At 41.4% G+C, this 26,850-nt stretch overlaps 1 long non-coding RNA gene across 1 annotated transcript in view; it reads right to left on the bottom strand.

Annotated features, from left to right (window-relative positions):
- Nucleotides 1–2,623: 2,623 nt before the first annotated feature.
- LOC143660270 (uncharacterized) overlaps nucleotides 2,624–26,850 on the bottom strand; it is a 37,181-nt gene continuing 12,954 nt past the window's right edge. Inside the window, exons 2-3 of the long non-coding RNA XR_013163907.1 lie at nucleotides 7,684–7,784; nucleotides 2,624–2,705 (exon numbers count right to left, since the gene is read on the bottom strand). This is a non-coding gene — a long non-coding RNA (uncharacterized LOC143660270). The remainder of the gene's footprint in view (nucleotides 2,706–7,683; nucleotides 7,785–26,850) is intronic.

Raw genomic sequence — 26,850 nt, forward strand, 5'->3', positions numbered from 1 at the left:
AGTCAATCATAACATAAAATGGGATGGAGAATCCATGCATTAAAAGGATGCCTTTTAATGATGCTTTTCTAGCAGGGACTAAAGACTGGATGCTGGACATGTTTCTGAACCAAAGCCAGGAAGAAACAGTGCCAGCCTCAGAGAATGGCCCAAGGTCCTGCTGGCCACAGAGTGGTACCCACACAAGCATTTCCTTGACTGCTGAGGAAGAAGAGGGGTATCTGGGGCAAACTGCTCAAGTCTCTCCATATTTCTGAGTGGCAACTTCACATACCAGGCTAGTATTGGATCTGGAATTAGAGCCTCACCAATCCAGATTATTAGTTTATTAACCATGCCACTGTACCAGGCTGGCTTGTGGAAAGTTACATAAATCATTTTTCCATTTTAAATATATTTGGAGACACGGATCTTTCTAGAATCCTTTGTAGCCTATAGCAGACATTATAGATCCACCCATATCTTCTCTGTCTGCTTGAGGTTGCCCGCAACTGTGAGATATGTTCTCGGCATGATGACAGCCTCCTGCCTCAAGCACTGGCATGTCTCCTCTCTTCCTGAGGACTTTCTCCAGCAATGCAAGAGATTTCTCCAATTAATGGAGACATAAACTGGAACTACACGGGCACCGAGGGTAACCCTCAGTCAATAGTGGATGGAAGCTGGTGAATAAATGCCTCAACCTCCCTGCCCTTGGGCAGGGCAATTCTAGGTGTATTCCATAAAATTTCTTAGAGGGTCTCAAGATGGAGGGATTCCCAGTAACCCACTCACTGAAACTTTTTTTGTTTTTTTTCTTCATTCTCTGTCTCATTTTATTCACTCCCTCATTTGTGCTTCCTAAATTCGTCTCTTAATAAATACTAGCACAAGTCCTTGAATTAGAGTCCACTTCTGGCAAACCCCAAACTAAGACATATTTTGTAGAGAAAATAATCGTCCTCTAACTGATAAGTTTTATAACTTGGTATTTTCTTACATACTTTCAGAAATGAATGTGTATGTATTTTATATGCAGGTATATATATATTTAAAATTAATAAATAGATCAAATTATGGAATAAACAAATTTATTCTACCCAGATCCCCCTTAGAAAGAGAACTTTTTATTCCCAGATGCTGGGGGTGCTGCCTGCAGTCAGCCTTCAGCTGTCAGGCCCTTGAAGGTTAGCTCATCTGCAGAATGCCTTCACCTACGACATTGTCTTCCAAGACTGCCTATATCCAATGATGGATCAAAGTTAGTATAAAAGCCTAGAAATTTTGGCCCAATGTAGGACAATCTGATAGGCCAAGATAATAACAGATTTCCCTGTGGACTTGCTCTTTTCTCAGATCTTTTCAAGTTTTTTGGCCAGCCTTTTATTTGTTCCCAAATGGTATCACCCCCTCAGACAGCTGTGGGGTTAAGCAATTGTCATTTTATGTTTCTGACCAACACTCAGAAGTAAGGCTTTTTTCCCCTTGAATGAGTTCTGAGTTGGGTCAAATAATGACAAACCTTGTGAATGGGCTTTTCTAGGAGCTGCCAGACAAATAAAAGAGTGACAGTTCTCTGGGGACTTTCCAAACCCGGCTGCTCCTCCAGTGGCTGCTAAGCTGCTCCTTTTAACAGCTGCCAATGGTTGTTAGGCTTCTGGTTTGCAAGGCTACTGTGGAACTAAGAAGGGGGCATGGTAACAGGACCAACAAGAACTCCACATCTCTCACTGTTCTTACCAAGATATTTTCTTGAATAAATGCTCTTCAGACTGTTGAAAGCCTTTGGTTAATTTCCAGAGTTGTGGAAACTTGATTTTGACAACATAGAGTATAAGTAGAACATTTCTTTTTCTGCATTATTAACTTTATGCCAAAACCTCATCTTTGAAAGCAGACTGTACAAAATGTTGTTGAGAAATGCAGGTTTTAGAAAACAAAAATCAGAAAATATCAGAGCTGAAAGAGCTCTTAGAGATTATCTAGTGCTCTATTTTTATTTTTCATATGGGAAAACCATGACCAAGAGAGGGGAAGCAACTGTCTAAAGTCACACAGTAGAGAATATGCAAGACCTGTCTTCTGACTGTTAGTTTAGTCTTTTGCTCCCTGAGTTGGTTTGAAGCAATCATGTACCCCAGAAAAGCCATGTTCTTTAATCCTTATTCAATGTTGCTGGATGGGATCTTTTTTATTGTTTCCATAGAGATGTGATACTCCAGTTGTGGGTGACAACTTTTGATTAGTTGGTTTACATGAAGATGTATCTCTAGCCATTCAAGATGGGGTTACTTATCAGAGTCCTTTAAAAGGGAACCCTTTTGGAAAAAGCTTAGAATCAACAGAGCCTACATAGCCAGAGACCTTTAGAGCAGAAGGAAAATATCCCTGGGGAAGCCTTATGAAATGAGAAGAGAAAGCTAGCCAAAATTGCCTTGTGCCCTCCCAGCTGATAGGAAACCCTGAATTTCATTGGCCCTTTCTTTGAAGTTAAGGTATATTTCCCTCAGTGACTTAACTTGGACATTTTCACAGCCTTAAAACTGTAAACTTGCAACTTAATAAATTCCCTTTTTAAAAGCCATCCCATTTTCTGGTGTATTGTGTTCCAGCAGCTTTAGCAAACTAAACCCCACCCACTCACCCAGTTCATAAGCCTTTGGCAGCAGGTTCTTCATCTCTCCCATTCCTCCTTGATCTGCATAGAGCAACACACTTAGTAGACCCTTAATACATGGGTTAGAGAAGTAAAAACAAGTGATTAAATTTAAACCACTGGTTGATCTCAGCCAGTCAATCTGCCTGGGCTGTCAAACATTCCCAATCACAGCCCATCTGCCCTGGTCATTTGAATGTTCAGGTCTGCTGGGTTGTGAGGAATCCATCCCTTTCATCTCAGTAACTGGAGTCAAACAGCTAACTGCCTTTAGGCTAAAGAGCTCCTCAAACTGTAATGTAAATTTCTAAGAGGTTTTAGGAAGACTTTGCATATAATTTGCTGAACCTTGAGACCAATGCTAGAATTACTTTCTATCAGGATCTGTTTGATGCCTGGTATACAGTGTTAGCCTGGAATTCAGTAATTTTAACTCCAATACTGTGCTTTCTTACTGGATTTTTTTTTTCTCTCTGCTTCTCCCAGAACCAGATCCTGAAACAAGGATTCCAGAGTAATAAATTTATTTGGAAGCTGATCCCAGACAATGCAAGTAAGAAAAATAAATTAGGTGGTTAGGAAATGACTGGAAGTGAGAAGAAGGGAGTAACTAATAAAAGGTGAGTTATTGAGCTAATTACCACTGTGGGGAACTGGCGCTCAGTCCCTCTGGGGAAGAATACATCCCTCAGAGTTAGCAAACCCTAGGAGTAAAGTGACCAGAGTATTTCTACACCACTCAAATCAGCCTTCCCTGTGGGTTCCTCCAGGATACATTGATTATCTTGCCCTTCAGGTCTGATTAAGTGCAAGAATGAACTCTGGCCTCCAGAGAAAGCCCTTCGGCAGTCGGAGGCCTGCACTACAAAGTTAAACACCAGAGGGGTACAGGTGGGCACAGACTTTACCTCCTACATGTATTTTGTGAGCAAAAAAAAACAGTTGTGTCTCTACTAATAGAAGGGAATGTGTGAGAAGGAATTTAAATATTGGGATGGAGCTTTAAAGAACACTTGTTCAAACCCCCATCCCGAGATTGTATTTCTTGCCCAAAATCGCCCACCTACCCATTCATTGACTTCCCCAAGGTCTCTCAACACACCGAGAGACTTAAAGACTATTTTAGGTTAATCAGAAATAAAATATTTTGCCATAATGAAATCACTGTGCATAGAAATTGGAGCTACTCCATGAAAGAGAGTGTGTGCTTGAGTTCAGAGCTGCCAAAATGCACTTTATTGGGGCAGGGAAGAGGTAATTGAAGCAGAGCAGTTCCTCACTAATGGCGGGTAAATGGGCTTTAGCAGCTACAGCGGGAACCTAATTATCAGCAGGGGACTCCCTGGGCATGCTCCATGAAAAAGAACATCTGTGGCCGTTTGTGAGGCTAAACACCCAGCCCTGAGCAGTCCACAAAGAGGGTCATGGCACCACTTCAGAGCTTCTCCATCCCTCCCTGACCCCATTGTGTATTGTGCCAAGAGGCTGTCTCCCTGGCCATCATTCAGCCATGGGGCAGCCATGGACAATCCCATTTCTCAAGGTGGGCCTTCTGTCACCAGAGTCTCTGAATCTTGGTCTGGAAGAGCTGTCACAGGAAAATGGGCCCTGGAGGAAGAAGAAGAGCACCTGACAGTTCTAAGTTAAGAGCAAGAAGGAAATAAAAAATTCATGAACCAAATCATTGGTTCATAACTCGTCTTATGATGCCAGCTTTGGTTCAAGTGAAGGAGATGAAGGGAGAGGAATGCTAATGGGGTGGCTGTTATTGCTCTGAACGGGTAGGTCGGCTGTTCAGGCTGCAGAGCCACTGGGGGTGACAGTCCTTGGCTGATCAATTAGCCACAGTCTTCCACGAAGTTGTTATGTATTGAGAGGCTCCCTTTTGGACACTGGTCATGCACTTCATTTGAAAGAAAATCTGCTTGGTGGAGAGGAGGAGGCAGGCATGTGATTTACTGACTTTTCAGGCAGCAGCAATTCTGTGCTTCAAATTCCCAGCACATTTTTGCCTGCTGTCCATGCCTGGTGCATCTCGTAAAACATTAGTTAGGAGTTGGGGAGCACAAGAAGCCAGGGTGGGCAGATTCTGGCATTTTATGGAACTACTGAACCCTCCCATTCCCCACCCAGTGATATTTTCACAACATGAAGAAGGTCATTAGGAGTGACTGAGGGGAAAAACCAAACAAACATGAAACTTTGCTCCTTAAAAAAGTAGAAAAATTGCCAAGCTCGTAAGCCACCAGTATCAGGCACAGGAACCACCAGTTCCAGGCACAGGAAGTTAGAAACTTTTGCCTAAGTCCTCCCCAAAAGCAAATTAACATGCCTATCTATGGTATCTGTGTTTTAGTAAAGTCCAAGAATCCCATGGCCATACTTCCTCAAAGAGTACCACCTGCAACTTTACAAATCTGGCCTCCTTTTTTCGCCCTTCCAGGATAGCATTTGAGGACTTCTATACTTGCATCTCAGCCTCCTGCTCTTCTGATGGCCTCTCCTCTCCTTTCCAACCAATGAGGTTGCAGGCAAAAAGAATTGTTTCCAGTTCCTTAAAATATGCTGCATGTTCTCGCTGTTCCCTCTAATTGGGGTGATTAATTCCCCAGGTCTCAACTTGTAGCAGTAGAGCTCTTCAAAACTCAGCTCAATTGCCTCCTGCCCCAAAAGCCTCATTCTGTACACTCATTGTGTTTGGTTTGTCCCTCTGTTACAGCTATTAGCAGCCTCTGCCTTGAACTGTCCCTACTGGGGTACCCACAGAACTCTTCTTTGGAGTCTATGCTCTGAGATGCAGGAACATGCCATTCAACTGTGCTCCTCTGTGATCAAGATTCTGAGCATGCATGCGATGCTTGTATGTGTGCTTACACATCATGTACATGTGAATGCACACTCATACATATATACAATAGACAGTCAATATATTTCTTCTGAATGAGCCCATAAATGAATAAACATTTGCCTGGGTTTTCTAAGACATAGTATTCTTTACCTTCACTGAAATTTGACACATGAATCTGAGGGAGGAAGGGCATGCTTTTAAACAATACTATGTTCCGGATGCCATGCTATGTAATTCAAACATACATTTTCTCATCTGAAGAAAATGAAATACTCTCACTCTGAAAACTGATTGTCTAGTGGTCAATTTGAAGTAGAATCGCAACGCCATCTGGCTACACTAGCCTATGGATATGAATGCTGACCACAGTTACATTTAAGTTCAAACTATAATGGTTCAAGTCTTTCCACTTGCTGAGTCACGAACAAGGGGCTTCCCCTTTCCAGCACCACCTCCAGGTCTTTCTAAGGGGCCCCCAAGGAGAGTCTCATGAGCCACACATCTGGGTTAGCCACTTCAGAAAGCAGCATTGGCCAAATTCTCTGCCTGTCCATTGCTAGGTGCCCCCTGTCAATGCCTATGCCAAGCACACTGCTTCCTAATTTCCAAAGTTGCTAAACATACAGGGTGGAGAGAATGGCCCTCCCTCCAGCTCAGGCCGTTCTCTGCGGTCTGTGAACACAGCAGAGTGACTTTGGAGCCCAACTCGTAAAGACGTCTGCCACTTCTTTGGCTTCTGGTCCTACTTCTATAGTGATGCATTTTACCCCTGGTGCAGAGGCTGGGCAGGGCACATAAGATGCTCCTTTCATTTATCCTTGTTAGCCTGTTCCAACACTAACAACAATCTTCACCCGGCCTCCCCAGTTATAGCCCAGTATCCCCACATATTCAACGCATGTGTTGGTGAAGAGAAAAAGGCTGTGGGCAGTCCTGGCAGCTTGAGCACTGGCCCACCTAGTGACATGCTCTGCCAAACAAGTGTCTTTAATAGTTTCTATATTTGCCAAGCTCTGTACTACGTGCTTTACATTATATCATGTTAACTCTTACCTTGACTCTGTAAAGATACTTATTATTGCCTCCCATTCCTAGATTAGGAGATTAACTTCATGGGGTTTGTAATAAGTTACCTAAGATCCTATAAACAGTAAGTGGCAGGGCTGGAATTTGCTTCCAGGTCTCTTTTGCCCCCAAACTGCTTTTAATGATATAATATCCTACTTCTCATTTTAGTCTTTCCTTCTAATCCTTTTTTCTTTAAATAACCTATAAGTTTCTCTCATGCTGTTTTGGTATTTATACCTTTCTTATTCATGGAATTTGCCCCAGCACTAAGCACATAGCACATCTGAGTAGAAACTTGAAGAAATAAGTTAAAATCCTGACATCATCCTAATTATAAAAGGAAGTTACCTTTCCCAGAAGCCTATAACTTCTCTCTGAAGCTCCCTATCTCCTTCCTTTAAGCAGGAAATATACGTGAAACAAGACCTTTAATTAGCAGTCACTATTAGCTCCTACATCCTGTAATAATTATCTTTGGCGATGTCATCTTGAATCCCCTGGGTAGCATAGATATTACAGACCATTAAAGGCTGTTCTGAAAGCTGGCCATCAGTCTGATTCATATTAGGCCAATTACTTCTACTAAAATTAAAATTTGTCAAGGATAGTTTGATGATGAGTCTTGGCAGCTAAAAGGAGCCCTTAACGAGCCATGTAGCTCTCTTTGGCAGTAGCACAGTGGTTCCATCTCAAGGTGAAGGTCTGGTTGTTAGTGAAAGTACCAGGGATCAAAGTGACAAACTTCTCTGGATTTGTAATCTTGGACACAATCTCTGGCTCCTGATAACTGCTGTTACTGGGAGCAATCAACCGATACGCTTTTAGTTCTCTTCTATGGCAACTTGGGGTTCTCAATAAAGACCAATGTAGAAAAAAAACATGAACTCAGTGTCCATGGACTTTACAGTTCATTTGCTTTAACAGATCTATTGGTTGCTTACCCAATATCTATTTCTTTCAGTTTATTTAACAGCAGAACCTCGGTTTTCTTAGGGGCAGCAAAATGATCTGCTAAAAACAACCCTTTTCCAGCAGGCTCCAGTCACATGACTAATGAGACCTAACATGAAATCTGCTTCAAAGTTTCTGGAAAAACTTTTTCTTTCCTAATAAAGGGACTGTGTGTGCTTACTGTTTTCTTTTGTCTCTTCTTCCTATTTGCTACTGCCATCGCTGCAAGTCTAGCTGTCATCTTGCAAATATGAGGCAATTCCCTTAAGGATGAAAGTCAACCTGCAAAAATTGGTAGAACAGAAAAATATGAAGAGCCTGGGTGCTGAAGGCACATGGAGTTTTTGCATGCTCCTTGGACTGCTCTCCTCCAAATTAAGTTGCTGTAGTTAGGTTTTCTGTTACTCGCTGTATTCCCAAATATGTACAGTTGGAAAGCCAAGCAGAGAGGGATACATAATTATGCCAGTTAATCAGGGAAAGTGAACTAAAGTGGCCAGTAGTCCCATCTAAATAAAGATCAGTTAAGCAGATAAAATTGGCATGGACTATAGCAACTTTTTCTACATGTACTTTTCTTGCAATATTCACTCAGTTATTCTTCTCATATATGAAGCATTTGTTATGCTTATGCATTAGACATTGGATATGGGGTTCTATAAATTCAATACAATAAATTATTCCACATTTTTAAAAGAAACAATAATAGTTTTAAATTCAACATTTCCAATGGACAGAAGGTCCCATTTCTGGTCACCTGGACCACAAGACCTTCTCTTCCTAAACTCCTGAAAAGGTTCTTCTCTGATGCATGGAAGTCACCTGTGGCATACACACTCCTGTGGAGTATAAAGGGCAGAACATTCCAGAGTGGAAGAGTATCGTGGGACTGCCTGCTATGGTCACTGTATACTGAAGCAGTGAAGCCCGCAGTTCCTACCATAAGTCCCTCGCCCCCAGTTTCACTTTCTTTTTTCTTCTTCCTTCCTTTTTGTGAACAATAACATATATTCAAAAAAGCTATAAATTTCAAAGCACAGCACCACAATTAGCTATAGAACGTATTTCAGACTTTGACATGGGTTACAATTTCATAATTTTAGGTTTTTCTCCTGGCCTCTCTAAAATACTGGAGACTAAAGGAGATATCAGTTTAATGATTCAGCATTCATATTCATTTGCTAAGTCCTATCTTCTATGTATAATTCCACCATCACCTTTGATCTTTCCATACCTCTCTTTGGGGTTGTTTGAGCTATGGTAATTCTAAATTCTTTTATATGGGAAGGCTCTGTCACTAATATGGGGTAGGGAGATGGAACTATCTGATGTTCTGGAGAGGCTGGGCTAGGTTTCAGGACTTATCTGGACCAGGGATCCATCTGGAGGTTTTAGGTTTCCGGAAAGTTACTCTAGTGCCTAGAACACTTGTGGAATCTTATATATTGCCCCATGTATTCTTTAGGATTGGCTGGAATGGTCCTGGTTGGGGGTTGGCAGGTTATGATAGGTAACAAGGTCTACCTGAAGCTTGCATAAGAGTTACCCCCAGAGTAGCCTCTCGACTCTATTTGAACTCTCTCTATGACTGCTACTTTATTAATTACACTTCTTTTCACCCTTTTGGTCAGAATGTAATTGTTGATCTCATGGTGCCAGGTCTGGATTCATCCCTGGGAGTCCTCTCCCACATTGCCAGGGAGACTTTCACCCCTGGATATCATGTCCCAAGTAGGGAGGAGGGCCATGATTTCACTTGCAGAGTTGGGCTTAGAGAGACTGAGGCCACATTTGAGCAACAACAAAGGTCCTCCAGAAGTAACTCTTAGGCATGCCTGTAGGTAGTCTAAGCTTCTCCGCTACCTACAAAAGCTTCACAAGAGTAAGCCTCATGATCGAGGACATGGCCTATTGACTTGGGTATCCCTAAAGTTTGACACAGTATCAAGGGATTCCCTGATGGTAAGGTTTAATAGTTCCATATTTTTTCTCCCCTCCCTTAGGGGACTTTGCCAATACATTTTTATTATCCACTTAATATACTCTAGGATGTTTCCAGGCATTTCAATAATCTATATAGGATTCAAGGACTTCTTTCTTATTCTGTGCTCCTTGTGTTTCAGTTGTTCAAATGAGCTATACAGATAGGTTGAATTAAATTGTACACTACAGAAAATTTCAGCTCTAGATCGAATAAAACTTTCTTCCATTGGTCTCAAAGAGTATGTGTGGTTCTAAAATATAGACACTGTCTTTCTTACCCTTATGTTCTGAATTACTTTAACCCCAACCTGTTTGGCTTCATTCTTATCTCTAAATACCAGGTTATGTATGTAAAACAGCCTCTCAAAGTCCATAAATAATAACCACCACTCTGTACTTAATGTGTCTGCTCTAAAAGCTTACAATCTAGGCCCCAGTTTTCTTATAAGCATTTTCTAAAGGTGACCACACCGTTGTTGTTTTTTGTTCCTCGCTTATTTTGTCTCACCAAATGTCCCAAATGTTCATTGCATGCTTCACGACATTGTTCCTTTTTGTAGCAGGATAACCTTCATTCATAAGTATACACCATCGTTCACCAATCTACTTCTCTGTCAGTGCATCCTGCAGCCACTGGCATTCATTGGGCATCATGTAGAGGGTCCAAAGTCCACAGTCCATCAACAATCTCAATTTTAAATAATTTCTTTGTTTCCAAGACACAGAAAACCAATAAACACACCCTCACCAACTAGGAAATCTAACCCCCCTCTTAACTCTTGTCCCTCACCCCATTATTTACCTCTGCTGTTGCTGTGGTAGTGCTGATGGTTTCCTTTGGAACATAGCTCATAGCAGGCAATAGCAGTTTTCCCTCTGTACCCTGGACTTAAACACTCCTTATATGATTCAAAGAATCATACCTTTGAAATAATTCTTATGAGAATTCATTCATATTTCTAGTGTGAGTCAGTAGGTCTATACAACCCCTTTCAATCTTGTTCATCTTCAATGTGGTAATATTACTTCTAGATCCACTAGAGAACCACCTTCATTCCTATCTATTCCCTCACATTGGAGTTCAACCTCATTAGCTAACTGTTCACCCATCTCTAGCTTCTATGTATCTCTAAGTCCCCTATATTCTGTATCATTAGCCTCTGATTACACCTTTATGCTGGTCATAAAAGTGGAATCATACAGTATCTGTCCTTTTGTGTCTGGCTAGTTTTGCTCAGCGTTATGTCCTCAAGGCTCATCCATCTTGTCATGTGCCTCAGGACATCATTTTGTCTTACTGCTGCATAACATTCCATCGTAAGAATATACCACATTTTGTTGATCCAGTCATCTGTTGATGAGAATTTGGTTTGTTTCCATCTGTTCTAGTTTGCTAGCTGCCGGAATGCGACACACCAGAGATGGATTGGCTTTTAATAAAAGGGGATTTATTTTGTTGGTTCTTCAGAGGAAAGGCAGCTAACTTTCCACTGAGGTTCTTTCTTATGTGAAAGGCACAGGATGGTCTCTGCTGGTCTTCTCTCCAGGCCCCTGGGTTCCAACAACTTTCCCCGGGGTGACTTCTTTCTGCATCTCCAAAGGCCTGGGCTGAGCTGCTAGTGCTGAGATGAGGAATGCTGAGCTGCTTGGCTGTGCTACATTGCGTTCTCTCATTTAAGCACCAGCCAATTAAGTCAAACGTCACTCATTGCAGCAGACACGCCTCCTAGCCGACTGCAGATGTAATTAGCAACAGATGAGGTTCACGTACCATTGGCTTGTGTCCGCAGCAACAGAACTAAGTATGCTCACCTGGCCAAGTTGACAACTGAATCTAACTAACACATGTCCACCCCTTGTCAACTTGGCAACTTGAAGCATCAGCTTACACAGATGTGAAAAATTCTCTTGCTGTGGACCTGTGAATCTCAAAACAAGTCCGGTGCCAATAAGCAAAGGAGGATATTCACAGGATATAAATTTTCATTTCCATAGGGAGAAATTGGAAGAAACACAGATGTAAAACCTGCAGGGAAAGCGCCGTGGGATTTCAAAGTCTGAAAGTCATTCATCCTTCGGCTATAGAAAGTGGCAGTCCCACCCCTTCCAAGGGCCTATGCAATGGCCGGCCTCTTTCCAAATCAACCTCGGGGAACATCGAGGAGACCACCTCTTGGCTCCACTCTCTCCAGGCATCAGGGCCACCCCTGGGCTCTCTGCCATTTCTGGGGCACATGCTCAACCCCTCCACATGGTGGCAGCCAGGCTCTCCCAGTCCCCCAAGGAGCGTGCTATGCCTTTTCCAAGGCCTGAGGCTGCACAACTCTTCGACTGCAATGAGAGGGGAGACTCATCCTCGCCCTTCAGGGTAAACTCACCCTCTCCATGTATATGGGTGGGTCCACTCTCCTGGCTGAGGTTTCTTGGCTTCAGACCCGAGCTTCCATGGTTCTTACTCTGCAAACTTCAATTTTTCCCTTTTGTGTCCTCCTTTGCCAAGATTGGCAGTGGTTCCATTTACACCAACAGTCTCTTCAAACCCTCCAGGACTTCTCCATCATTCTTTTCACGGTTCCTCCAAAATCTTCCCTTTAGCCATTCAAAAACTGTTCCAACATATCTGGTATTTGCAAACCGCAGCAGCACCCCACTCTCCAGTACCAAATCTGTTCTAGTTTGCTAGCTGCCAGAATGCAACACACCAGAGACGGATTGGCTTTTAATAAAAGGGGATTTATTTTGTTGGTTCTTCAGAGGAAAGGCAGCTAACTTTCCACTGAGGTTCTTTCTTACGTGGAAGGCACAGGATGGTCTCTGCTGGTCTTCTCTCCAGGCCCCTGGGTTCCAACAACTTTCCCTGGGGTGACTTCTTTCTGCATCTCCAAAGGCCTGGGCTGAGCTGCTAGTGCTGAGATGAGGAATGCCCAACTGCTTGGCTGTGCTACATTGTGTTCTCTCATTTAAGCACCAGCCAATCAAGTCAAACGTCACTCATTGCAGCAGACACGCCTCCTAGCCAACTGCAGATGTAATTAGCAACAGATGAGGTTCACCTACCATTGGCTTGTGTCCGCAGCAACAGAACTAAGTATGCTCACCTGGCCAAGTTGACAACTGAATCTAACTAACACACCATCTTTTGGTGATTGTGAATAATGCTGCTATGAACATCAGAGTGCAAATGTCTGTTTGTGTCATTGCTTTCAGCTCTTCTGGGTATATACCAAGTAGTGCTATTGCTGGGTCATAGAGCAACTCCATATTTAGTTTCCTAAGAAACCGACGAACAGTATTCCATAGTGACTGCACCAGTATACATTCCCACCAGCAGTGCATAAGTGTCCCAGTTTCTCCACGTCCTCTCCAACATTTATAATTTCCTGTTTGTTTAATAACAGCCATTCTTATAATGAGGTGATATCTCATTGTAGTCTTGATCTGCATTTCCCTTATAGCCAATGAAAATGAGCATCTCTTCATGTGCTTTTGAGCCTCTGTATTTGCTCTTCAGAAAATTGCCTATTCATATCTTTAGCCCATTTTATAATTGGATTGCTTGTTCTTTTGTTGTTGAGTTATATGATTTCTTTGTATATACAAGAAATTAAGCTTTTGTCTGATACATGATTTCCAAATATTTTCTCCCATTGAGTTGGCTGCCTCTTCACTTTTTTGACAAAGTCTTTTGAGGTGCAGAAGCATTTGATTTTGAGGAGTTCCCATTTATCTATTTTTTCTTTTGTTGCTTATGCTTTGGGTATAAAGTTTAGGAAGCTACCGTACATTTTCTTCCAGAACCTTTATGGTGCTAGTTCTTATATTTAGGTGTTTGATTCACTTTGAGTTAATTTTTGTGTAGTGTATAAGATAAGGGTCCTCTTTCATTCCCTTGGCTATTGATATCCAGTTCTTCCATGCCCAATTATTGAAAAGACTATTTTGTCCCAGTTCAGAGGATTTGGGGGCCTTGTCAAAAATCAGTTGACCATAGACTTGGTGGTCTATTTATTTCTGTACCCTCGATTCAATTACGTTGGTCAATGCTTCTGTCTTTGTACCAGTACTATGCTGTTTGGACCACTGTGGCTTTATAATAGGTTTTAAAGTCTGGGAGTGTTAATCCTCCCACTTTGTTCTTCTTTTTTAGTATGTTTTTTAGCTATTTGGGGTCTCTTTCCCTTTCAGATGAATTTGGTAGTTAGCTTTTCCAAATCTTCAAAGTACATTGTTGGAATTTTGACTGGTACTTGTTGAATCTGTAAATCAATTTGGGGAGAATAGATATCTTAACTATATTTAACCTTCTTATCTGTGAGCAGGGAATGTCTTCCTACCTACTTAGATATCCTTTAATTTCCTTTAGCAATGTTATGTAGTTTTCTTTGTACAATCCCTTATGTCCCTAGTTAAGTTCATTGCTAAGTATTTGATTGTTTTAGTTGCTATTTTGAATGGAATTTTTTCCTTAACTGACCCCTCAATTAGGCGACTGCTTGTGTATAGAAATGTTGCTGATTTTTGCATGTTAGTTTTATATCCCACAACCTTGCTGGATTTGTTTATTAGCTCAAGGAACTTTGCTGTAGATTCCTCAGGATCTTCCAAGTACAGTATGATATCATTTGCAAATAATGAGAGTTTTACTTCTTCCTTTCCAATTTGGATGCATTTTATTTCTTTGTCCTGCCTCATTGCTCTAACTAGAACTTCTAGCACAATGTTGAATAGTAGTGGTGACATTGGTCATCCTTGTCTTGTACTTGATCTTAGGGAGAAGGCTTTCAGTCTCTCTCCATTGAGTACAATGCAGGCTATCAGTTTTTCATATATTTCCTTTATCATATTGAGGTAGTTACCTTTGATTCCTATCTTTTGGAGTGTTTTTATCAGAAAAGGATGTTGAATTTTGTCAATTGCTTTTTCAGCATCAATTGAGATGATCATGTGATTTTTCCCTTTAGATTTATTTATGTGCTATATTACATTAATTGATTTTCTTATGTTGAACCATCTTTGCATTTCTGGTATAAACCCTACTTGGATATGGTGTATAATTCTTTTAATGTGCTGTTGAATTTGATTTGCTAGTATTTTATTGAGAATTTTTGCATTTATATACATTAGGGAGATTGGCCTGTAGTTTTCCTTTCTTATAGCATATTTACCCGCTTTGGGTATTAAAATTATATTATCTTCATAAAATGAGTTAGGTAGAGTTCCTTTATCCCCAATTTTTTGGAGAAGTTTGAGCAGGATTGGTGTTAGTTCTCTCTGTAATGTTTGATAAAATTCCCCTGTGAAGCTATCTGGCCCTGGGCTTTTATTTGTAGGAGGATTTTGATGATTGATTGAATCTTTTACTTGTAATTGGTTTGTTGAGATCTTCTACTTTGTCCTGAGTCAATGTAGCTTGTTTGTGTGTCTCCAGGAATTTGACCATTTCATCTAAGTTGTCCAGTTTGTTGGTATATAGTTCTTCATAGTATCCTCTTATGATTTCTTTTATTTCTTCAGGGTCTATGGTAACACACTCCTTCTCATTTCTGATTTTGTTTATTTGCATCCCCTCTTTTTTTTTCTTTGTCAGTCCTGCTAGTGGCCCATCAATTTTATAGAGTTTCTCAAAGAACCAGCTTTTGGCTTTATTGATTCTTTCTATTGTTCTTTTGCTCTCCCGTTCATTTATCTCTGCTTTAATCTTTGTTATTTCTCTTCTCCTATTTGCTTTGGGATTAGTTTGCTATTCTTTCTTGAGTTCCTCCAGGCTTGCTGTGAAATCCTCAATTTTCGCTCTTTCTTGTTTTTTAATATAGGCATTTACGGCAATAAGTTTACCTCTCAACACAGTCTTTGCCACATCCCATAAGTTCTGATAAGTTGTATTCTCATTTTCATTCATCTTCAGATAGCTGCTGATTTCTCTAGCAATTTCTTCTTTGGTTGTTTAAGAGTGTGTTATTTACTCTCCATATATTTGTGAATGTTCTCATTCTTTGGTGGTTATTGAGATCCAGCTTCATCCCATTGTGATCATAGAAAGTGCTTTGAATAATTTCAATATTTTTAAATTTATAAAGACCTGTTTTATGCCCCCAGCATATGATCTATCCTGGAGAATGTTCCATGAGCACTAGAGAAGAATGTATAACCTTGTGCTTTGGAGTGCAATGACCAATATATATCTGTTAGGCCTAATTCTTTTATCAAGTTATTTAACTTCTCAATTTCCTTGTTGCTGTTCTGTCTGGTTGTTCTATCTACAGAGGAGAGTGGTATTTTGAAGTCTCCTACTATTATTGTTGAAACATCTGTCACTCCCTTCAGTTTTGCCAGTGTCTGTCTCATGTACTTTGGAACTTAGGCACAAACATTCATGATTGTTATATCTTCTTGGTGAATTGACAATAGTGTCCTTCTTTGTCTCTGTGATGCCTTTACATTTAAAGTCTATTTTGCCCAATATTAGTATAGCTACTTCTGCTTTCTTTTGGTTACAGCTTGTATGGAAAATCTTTTTCCATCCTTTCACTTTCAATCTATTTGTATCTTTACATCTAAGATGAGTCTCTGATAAACAGCATATGGCTATATTTCTTAATCCATTCTGCCAATCTATATCTTTTAATTGGTAAATTTAGTCTGTTAACATTCAGAGTTATTACTGAAAAGGCATTTCTTGATTCTATCATCTTATCATTTTTATTTTATTTGTCAGATCTATATGTTCTTTTCTCTCTTTCTCCTTGTACTCTTTAAATTAGCCTTAATAGGACTCTTCAATTCTGTACCCTCCTCCAGACTCCCTCTCCTGTTTTTTTTTTTTTTTTTCAGTCACCAGAACTCCTTTTAGTATTTCTTTGTAGGTCTGGTCCTTGTTGACAAATTCTTTCAGGACTTCTTTGCCTGTGAAAACTTTAATCTCTCCCTCAATTTTGAAAGACAATTTGGCTGGGTACAGAATTCTTAGCTGGAAGTCTTTTTCTTTCAGGTTCTTGAATATAGCATACCACTGCCTTCTCGCCTCCGGGGTGCTAGTTGGGTAGACTGAACTCAGTCTTATTTGATTTCCCTTGTATGCAATAAATTGTTGTCCTCTAGCCACTTTCAGGATTTTCTGCTTTTCTTCAACATTTGACAGACTGATTAGTATATGGCTTGGGAAAGGCCTATTTGGATTTATTCTGTTTGGAGTTCATTGGGCTTCTTTGACTTGTATATTTATGTCCTTTATTAGGGTTAGGAAGTTTGTCCTCATTTTATCCTCAGCTACTCTTCCTAGCCCTTTACTCCTCTTTTCTCCTTCTAGGATGCCAATGATTTGTATATTTGTGGGCTTTGTTTTGTCTATCATTTCCCTGAGTTCCCATTCAATTTTTTCCATCTTTTTTGCCATTTGCTGTTTTAAGTCTTCAAAGTCAATTATTCTGTTCTCTATATCACTTATTTTTTCTTCTGTCTGTTCAAATCTGATGTTGTGTGTCTCTAGTATGTTTTTTATTTGGTCAGCAAAGTCTTCAATTTCTGTGATTTCCACTATTTTTCTATTTATTCCTTCAAATTCCTCTTTGTTCTCTGTTACTATCTTCTTGATCTCCTTTATGTCATTTGCTTTCCTACTTATTTTATTAACTAGAGTTGTATAAGCATCTTTGATTAGTTGTTCCAATATCTATGTCTCCTCTGGTGTTTTAATTTGGTCATTAGGCAGAGCTATATCTATCAGCATTGTGATATGCTTAGTGATCTTCTACTGACTTTGTCGCATGTAAATATCTTGATTGATTTACTCTGGGAGTTTATTTCCTTCAGTAGTCTAAGGCCTTGGGTTTGTGGGATGGTTTTACAGCAGGAAGGAGGGCACGGGGTGGAGCACTCAGTACAGTGATTTGTTTTAGGGCAGGTATGTGCACAGGTTGGGGATGTTACGCTGATGCTTGTAAGTGTGGGTGCCCATCAGCCAGGGAGGATATAGCTGTGTGGGTGCACTGGTCTGAGGGGCACAACCCTGGTGTGCACCGGTCTAAGGCACGGGGCCCTTTGTGCACATGCATAGAGCTGTGGCAGCAGATCAGCATTACACCTTTGTGGATTGGGGGCAGATGTGACCCAGTTGTGCAGATTGGCACTTTCTCAAAGCTGGGAGTGAGGCTGAGGGCTGTGCATGTGCGCATTTCTAGTACAGCTGTGAAGTGTGGTTCCCAGAGCTGTATGATGTGATTAGGGGCCTGTGCACATGTGTGAGCCTGGGTGCACTGTAAACCGATGCACTGAGCTCAGGGAAGGCAGGGTGAGGCTGTGCGACACTATGGGTGGGGCAGGGGTAGCCTAGGTTTGGAGGGTAGTGCCTGCAACCTTTATACGCTGGCAACAGCCTGCAGGAAACAAGGAGGGGGGAGGTAGTGCTCAGGAGGGGTGCAGGAGAGGTGGGTTGGGCTGCACTTGGAGTGGGGGTGTGGGGCAGGTACATGCACTGGGGACTGGTGGGGTGGGGGCGCCTGGAGCATAGGGAATGAGAGTGAGTGACAGGGTTCAAGTGTGTAGGGTGTGGGGTGAGTCATAGTTCATGGGACTGCGCTGGTGAGGGTAGTGCACCCAAGGAACATGGTCTGGCTTACTTCCTAGTCCCATGTTCTCGTCCATGTACTCCCATGGGTCTCCACACCTCTGCACCAGGCTCCAGGTCTCTACCTCTCAATTCCTTGGCCTCTGCAACCAGGGCTACTGCTTGTGGTGCAGAAGGCTCTCCCAGGTGAGCTGCACTCCCAAATTGTTGACTCAGTCACCCTCCTGTCCCCTCTCTAACTTTTCCATGGAGCAGGGCTAATCAAGCTACTCTCATTGGCCATCTTCCCAGAAGTCTCAGTTTCCCTTTCTTTGACTGCCCTTTATGTAATAAATAAGTCTCTGAAAGTTTATGTTGCACTGATACACATTTTACATATGCTATGAGGGTTTACTATTTTTACTATTAAAATGAACCCTGAGTCTAAACTATTCTGTAAAGTGCTTTTTATTCTTCAATCTGAATTTTTTCAGATAATTGCATATCAAGTCTTTATCCAAATAAAATCTGAGAGACCATCAACAAAGTATTGAGCAAAATTTGCCCACAATATGGTTAATATGTCCCTGGAAATCTGTTCGACAACCTTCCTCACTTCAGTTGATGGGAATTCAAAAAGTTGCCATTTGTGACACCTTTCTTTTGCTCATACCCCATATTCAATCCTCTCAAATACTGTTGATTCTACTGCCAAAATACATTCAGAATTTGACCCTTTTGCACCACCTCCTCTACCACCGTCCTTAGTCCGAGCTACTCCCATATCTCACCTAAATGATCACACCTGATCTCTCCATTCCCATCCCGCATCCCTACAATCGATTCTCTACATGTGGTCCTTTAAACATAAAAGGTTCTGCTCAGCAGCCTCCAAGGCCCCATCTCATACAGATTAAAAGCCTAAATCCTCTCAATGACCCAAACGGCCTTTTGTGATGTGCCCCTGTTACCTCTACTGCTCTCCCATGTCTCACCCCTTTTTCTCAATTTGCCCCAGCCACCCGGCTTCCTGGCTATTCCTCAAATATGCCCAGCCCCCCTTGGAGCCTTTGCACCGGCTGTTACCATTGTCTGCAGTGCTCTCTCTCAGATGTCTTCACAGCGTAACCTCTCTCTTCCTTTACCTCTTTGTTCAAGTGTCATCTTCTGTGTAATAGAATGAATAGGGACAAGAGTATGTAGGAGGAAGCTGGATGGGAGGAGCTCAATTATCTTCCACTCCCCTTTTTTCAACCAAAGTAGCTTTCCTTTTGGGTGTTTTAAATATTGGCGTTCTGCATAAAATTTCATTTGAATAAAGGATTTCATTGTAAAGCTTGAAAGCCTACCAAATCATAAGGGGAAAGACTGATGGTTGTGAGACCTGCTAGGAACTTCTCTTGAAATTTGGAAGAGAAATGATAAAAGATGGATGAGGATGGTAGCTAAGGCAATAGAAAGAAATGGATGTACTTGGGAAATATTTACAAGAAGAATACACTTAACTTGGTTAATTGATTGGTTTTGGGACATGATAGAGAGGAAAAAGTTGAGGACACTCCCAGTTTTCTGACCTACTCCCAGTTGTGTGGCAATCATTTATACAGAAGGATCTAGATGCCATAGATAGTGAATTCAGTTTTATGGAGTTTGAACTATCTGAGACACTCATAAGAAACTACCAAAAGTCAGGGGTAAAGTCAGGGAGACCAGAAGTGAAGGTGTTATCTTTACAAAGAATTATGACTGCCATTTGTTGAGGTCTGATTATGTGCTAAGCATTGTGCTAATTATTTCCTCTCATAGGGTTATTAGAAGAACTAAGTGAGCTACACAAAGAGTATTTGTTCAAGTTGGATATCTGTTCTTTCCATCGTTGAAGTGAGTGAAAAAAATTGAATGTCTATGAGAAAAAAGAGGTGCTTTATAGAAATCATAGGCAAGGAACTGTAAGGCTTCTGGGAAGAACTGAACCAGAACTTGAAATGCTCAGAACTGTTTCCCCACCTGCTGTCCTGTCCTCTTCTCTAAACATTAGTATGGCTCTGCTGTCTACCTGCAGAGCAGCTACCCCTGGGCCTCAGTCCATTTAATGGTTTAAAAACTCTACCTCTACCTCCCAAGCTTGATATGTTTCAGCACTCTTTCTTGGTCTCAAATCCAAATTCCCAGGGAAATGACCCGATTGACCCAGCTGGAAGAGGTATCCACCTATGAACCAACAATCACCTATAGCCAGGGTGCAGGGACACAAAAGAAACCATGTGATTGGAGGGAAGATAAAGCAATATTTCCCAGAATAATGAGGGGGATCAAGGTAGCTCTTGGAAAAGACAAAACTGGACAGACAAATCAAAAGCACCTCCTACAGGAAGCTAGCATCACACTATTTTACAGATGAGCAACTGTAGATGCCACACAAGTGGATGAAATGTCTGGAGAAAGGTTTCAGAGCAAGCCTAGAAAGGGACTGAGGAGACTGACCCTAGCCACAGATAATAGGAGCTTGCATATGCCATATTCATGGGATAGTCTGAGAAGGAGCCTGTAACAGATCCTGATGGTGCCCTGCTGTCCTCTTGCCCATTACAGAGGACATTTTTAGATGGCTCCAGCTCATGCTGTGGCTTCCTGTGTCTCTTGGCCTGAGGGCTTCTTCTGGCCTCTGGCGCATGTTCTGTCCTCATATATGGAAGGCCAGAAACACCAAGGAGTTAAACGATGAAGAGCAGAAGATAAATAGCTTGACTTCCTCATGCCCTCCAGGAATTATTCTTAGCTATGTTCTACAAAGCCTATCATAGTCCCCAGTGGGATTGAGCCCAGGTGCCCTCAGTAGTAGCCTGCCTTTCTGTCTCACTCTTCCATACGCTTATCATACTTTCTTGGAAACTTCTTCACCCAAATCATTATCTCACTGTCTGCCTGTGAGGAAAGTCGAACTCTAAGGGAAATTTCAGGGACTGTAGAGACAAAGAGAAAAGTCCATGAAAGAGGCCAGAGACCAGAGACCAAGACTTTCCAATTCTCAAAGGATGCTGGCACCTTCAGACTTTGATCTTGAGGCAGATTAGCATTTTAGCAGCCACTGACCACAGCCCTCCATCTCCAGTCTTAGCTATGCTCCAACAGACAACCTGAAAGGAGCCTTTTAATTATTTTACAGATCAGTCGATAGATCAAATGTACAAACGAGCAGCCCACTCCTTCCTTATTATCACTGCTGCTGTTCCACTCCTGCCTGTAATCCCTGGCTCATTTCCAGGACTTTGTTTTGTTTTGAAAACAGCAAAAGAAACAGCACGATTTCTCTGCTGGGAAAAAAAAAAAAGACAATCCACTGAGTTATTTTTATATCCTGGCTGAGGGTCGTTTCATAATCTCCAGTGGGTAGGAAATTAATTCGGGACTTGAAAATATAATTTTCCGTAGGTGATTATTATAAACCATTGGGTTGCCTTCCAGAGAGGGGACCATTTCCAATTTCAGGTTAGGAAAATTCAATGCATTTTTGCATTGTCTCTAAAACATCATTTGCCAATTACCTTTGAAATGCTTCACTGGAAGCTCTCCAAAACAAGCCCTCTCCTTGCTAAGAGGGTACATGGGGGAGTTCTAGCTTCATCATTTAGAAAGCTTTATATGCACAATCTCCCCAAACACAAGCACTCCCTAAAGGATTAGAGAGCAGCTACTTGGACTAATAACTATTCCCCAATATCACAGGTGAATAATTACCAGCTCTTGTTCTCTGCAGAAGGGGGGGATGGAAGAAGACGAGAAAGGGCAAGAGATGTACCTGAAGAAGGAAGAGAGGAACAGGACTCTTCCTATTGCATTCGAAGAGCATTAGGTTAGAATTTCACCTTGAATTTTAGCCTAACACACACTCTCTCATTCTCTGTCTCTATCTTGCAGATAATGTTTCTAGTTTCTTGCCAGTGTGACATTTCGATCAATAGACTGGGCTCACAGGGTTTACAAGAAAAGCATGACATATAAGCCCTGCCAAACATCGGTGGGGAGTTAAGATACACACATATTAACTAATTAGGGCATCACACAAGGCAGTATGTAATCAAATACAAGATTAATTATCATGAGAAAAAGTATTTCAGGAAAAGGGAGAAGTGAAGACGGAGGGAGAATAACTAGTGTTTGAGCACTAGTTGGCATAGCACCTAGGCTGCCTCCCACCCAGTAGTGTGTGACAGGTTGCTCACTACCCGACCTGGTCAGGCCCTTGTTGGGTAGCACTCATTCTTGAATACTCCTTCTGTCGAGCTGAAAACTGGCCCCCACCAGCCCTGGTTCTCCTTCCCTCTGAAGCCTCAACAAGACTAAGTTTATTCCTTCTTCCCTAAGATAAGAGGTAGAACCTGTGAACCCTCAAGTCTTTTCTTTCTTGAACTCTAATTCCATGACTCTAGTGAAAGATAAATCAAAAGAAAACAGATGACTCACATTCTACGCCCAAATTTTTTAAGCTGTTTCATGAGAGAAGCCAGACATATCTAGGATTCAAGCTCGATGAAACCAAGTCCAATGTCTACACAGTGGAATTCTCTTGCCCCTCTCCATCAAATTTTCTGAATGAATTATAATCAATTCAGACTACACTGTAACATACATATGTTATAATCTCCCTGGCCTTTTTGCTGAAGCAAATACTAAGAATGCTCATCTCACAAATCCCTGTCTTTTATACCGTGGCCCCTACTGCATCAGAGATGTGGTGAATACTGCAATCTTGTGACATGGGTCCACTGCAAAGGCGTCCCTTTCCAGTCCTCATTGCTGACCTGGAATTGCAGACCCTTTGTTCTGGGCCAGAGCTGGCAGGCCACAGGGAGGCAGCTGGAGAGCTGAGAACCAACTGCTAGACAGAGATACTGGTGTGATGAGATGCTACAGCAGGAACTGAAATTATAACTATTACACATGAAGCCAGAGAGGAAGGGATTTGCCCAAGGTCACAGGGGGAAACAACCCACTTTAATTAGCACTCAGAAGCACATTGATCCTGATATCACCCCATTCGATGCTATGCCTGTCTCCACTGTCCCCATGTGGTGCAACCCAGGAATGTGCACAGAAGGCAGGAATGCTCCAAGTGTTTGCCATCTCCATCTATGCTGTTACAAGATACCAGAAGGAAGCAAATTATCTCTTTTCTAATAACCTGACCACTTTAAAATTGGTTTTAAAAGAAGTAAAATTAAAAAAAACCAAACAGTGACTTAAATCACCTGCCCCCAGTTGGAAGAAATTCACACCCTGGTCTGCCACATCAGTCAGGACGTCTTGTAGAAGCTCCTGGGTTATGGATGTGCCAATGTCCGGCCAATACAACGCAAATGCAACACAAATCAATTGCCAAGTGAAACTGGGAAATCCTGCATCTTCTGCAAGATTTGCAGTCAATGAAAACGACAAAGGAGAATGCTTTGAATCCCACTTAAATTACTGACAAATAAAAATAAGGCAGTTAATGCAGGAAAAACCATGAAGATGATGATTTGACCAGATAAGGACTTCAGAAGAGAGAGATGTCTTCAGAGAAGCCCTTGGGAAAATTGAAAACTCTTCAGTTTCGGCACACACTGATTTTTTTGGGATGTTTACTGTGCTTCCATTAATTTGTTTGTTCATTTGTGGCTAGTTTTTCATAAAAATGTATTCATTCTTTTGTGCATGACTACAACTAAAACAAAGATTAGATTAAATATAAGATAAAATATACTGGTTTACAATTTTTAATTTTATTTCTCAAGATAAAGTTTCAATCGAGTGTCTTTGTTGCGATTATTATGAAGCTTTGGTCCTCATTTTAAGTGGATTCCCTGGTAGACAGTTTGTCCTGTGTCCCTAACCTCAGATAATGGGAATCTACTATGCGTGTGTGCGCACGTGTCTGTGGGTCTTCTTATGGACAGATCTCAAGGCAGCATAGTCCCTGCTTCAAGAGGTGGGCCAAGATTACCAGCTATATATTATATAAATGAAGACATTGTCCATACAATGTCATTTCTCAATCACCATCCACAGAATAGTATTTTGCATTCTATTTCCAAGAGTAGGGAATAAGTTTGCAAAACATTTCCTCTTTGCAAATAAGTTTCCCTCCTCACCCAGGGCCCCTCATAATAACCATGCTTCACATTTGTACACTGTGCTTTCAGCTTTGGTAAAGGGTTTTCATGCCATTATCCATTTTAACTTCACAACAACCTTGCAAGAGTTTAAAGCAAAGATTATCAGGCTCATTTGGCAGGTTGAGGAAAGGAAAGGCTCTGCCTACCAAACCTTGACTCCTCCCCTTTCTGGAGGCTTCTACCTCTCAGACCAAATAACATTGATTCCTGCCTGACTTGGTCCAATACTGAGACCCTGCTCTGACTCTTTGAGGTTAGCTTGTGTTTCCTGCCTGCTACCCTGAGCAGCTCAGCCCCATAGTGTGATATTCAGCAAACCAAGGCTCATGGGATGGGGACAAAGGAATACAAACAACATAGCGAATTCTGATCTATAGTAAACAGCTGGGTATCATGACTCAGCATTGAACCACAAGTCTGAAGCCCGGGATTCAAATTCCAACCTAACCTCTCACTAGTTATGTAGGTTTGGATAGTGATCTAACCTTCCTTGATCTAACCTTCCTGAGTCTCAGTTTCTTTGCATATAAAACGAAAACAATTTATAAGATGTGCATGTTTTACTTAGTTCAGAAAAGGCATATGGATAAAAATCTCTGTCCCACTGAATTGTATAAGAGTGTTTGAGGGACAAATGGATTCATGGAAATGAACAATGAACCTAAAAAAGTTAGGATCATGGGTCATTGTTATGCACAGACAATCCTTAATGCCTCATTTATGCCAAAATTACCACTGTCTCCATAACCAAACCTTCTTTAAGCAAAAGTATATTTAAGATCAAACTACTTTGAGCACAATCATGAAAATTCAGATGAAAAGAAAACCTTCACATCCCCCAAACCCAAAGAATCCACTCTTTTCATATTTTTGTGTTCTACCTCAGCCCCTATCTGTAGTTGATCTGTGCTCATATAATTGTACTCATACAATTTATTACATTGGGCCTTCTACCTCTATCCATGTTGTTATATCACCCACCACTGGAACAAAGGAAAAATATGTCAAAAAATGGTCATTTCTCCTCTTTCACACCCTATGCCCTAGCCTTCTCCATGGAATAAAATGACCTTGGAATTGATGTCATTCATGATGAAGAAAAGGAGAAAGCCTTTGGTGGCCACCGAACTTCTGTCCAATAGAAGATTGTGCAATAATAGAAATGTTTGCCATCTACTCTGGCCAATACAGTAGCCACTAGCCATATGTGCTTCTAAAGCACCTGAAATGTGGCTAGTGCAGCTGGGGAATTGAACATTTCATTTTATTTATTTTTTATTAATTTATACTTAAATAGCCACAGGTAGCTAATGGCTATTACATTGGGACACACAGGAATACATGGGCTAAGCAGAGAGCTAGCTGATTTCAATTAGAAATATTAGCATGGACCAGGTTCTTCCTCAGTGCCAAGCCCCAGAAACAGAATTATCCCTAACCAGGCATATTGGTACATTGTCACTATTTGAATAGCTAGAGTCCATTTCCCATCTACTACGAGCACCCCAATTTCCTTTGAGATCTTCCTCTTTCACGTAGTTGTGATGAGGCAGTAAATCTAGGATCTCATCTCCCACTAAAAAGAATAAAATAGCCTGATCCCCCCGAACCTGCACCAGGCACAGTTAGGGAATGGGCATGTGATCTGAAGCTCACTTGATCAGATCCAAGCTCACATGGATCCTCTTAGGACATTTGCTATTTAGATTCCAAACTGACTCCAATTGCTTGTTGCACAGGCAGCAGCTGATCAGAGATTACTAACCACATGAGAGGAACTTTGATTTCTGCTTCTCAGACATCTGGAGTTCCCCTAGTCTTGCTCATTCCCAAACCTGGTTTGTCAGCCTCTATCATATTTCCAATAAATTCCGCATAGCATAAATCAGTCAGAAATTGTTACTTGCAATGTAGGATACCTAACAGGATGTAAAATGAGCTAGGAATATATCTGAGAGTCCTTCCCGTATATCCTGAACCCAGGATATGCTCCCAATATTCCTTCATTTCATCTTCCTTTGGTACAGTCCGGTCACCCAGAAACTAACATCATGGCTATTTATGTTTACAGCTGAACCACATCAAAGGCTAACAGTGCTGCAGGTTTTACTTCCTTCCCGCAAAATAGTACTGCTACCTTCTAACCTTAGCACACCCAATAGCAGGATGTTTTAATCTAGAATCGGCCAAAGAAGGCCACTGTAATCCCCTCAACCTCCAAAAGCTTCTCACCTTGACCCACCAGCACTGATCCATAAACATCTTATCTGGGCAAAGAAACCCCAGATTGGGGGCTACTCAAATACTCAGTAGATCAGCAAGGACAACAAGCTCTCACTCAAAGTGTCCCTTCAGAGGATTTGAGCCATAATAGAGGCAAAGAGCATTTCTAGTCCTCCACTTAACTCATTTCATTAGTACGACATAACCCAGCAAAGCTAGCAGCTTTGCTTTTGATATTCTGACACTTGGAAGACAAGTGCTGATTACCAACAAGGCAACCATGAAATGGCACTATGGGGAACACTTTTTAACATATTTACCTAATTAGCCCATTATAAAGTGTAATGTGATTCCTTGTCTTATCCTGTCATTAGTTTTATGAGAATCTTTAAGAAATGACAGAGTCAGGGGGAAGAAGGAAGAAGCAGAAGGAAGAAGCATAGCA

Source organism: Tamandua tetradactyla, chromosome 16, assembly GCF_023851605.1.
Source record: "Tamandua tetradactyla isolate mTamTet1 chromosome 16, mTamTet1.pri, whole genome shotgun sequence".
Taxonomy (NCBI): Eukaryota; Metazoa; Chordata; class Mammalia; order Pilosa; family Myrmecophagidae; genus Tamandua; species Tamandua tetradactyla.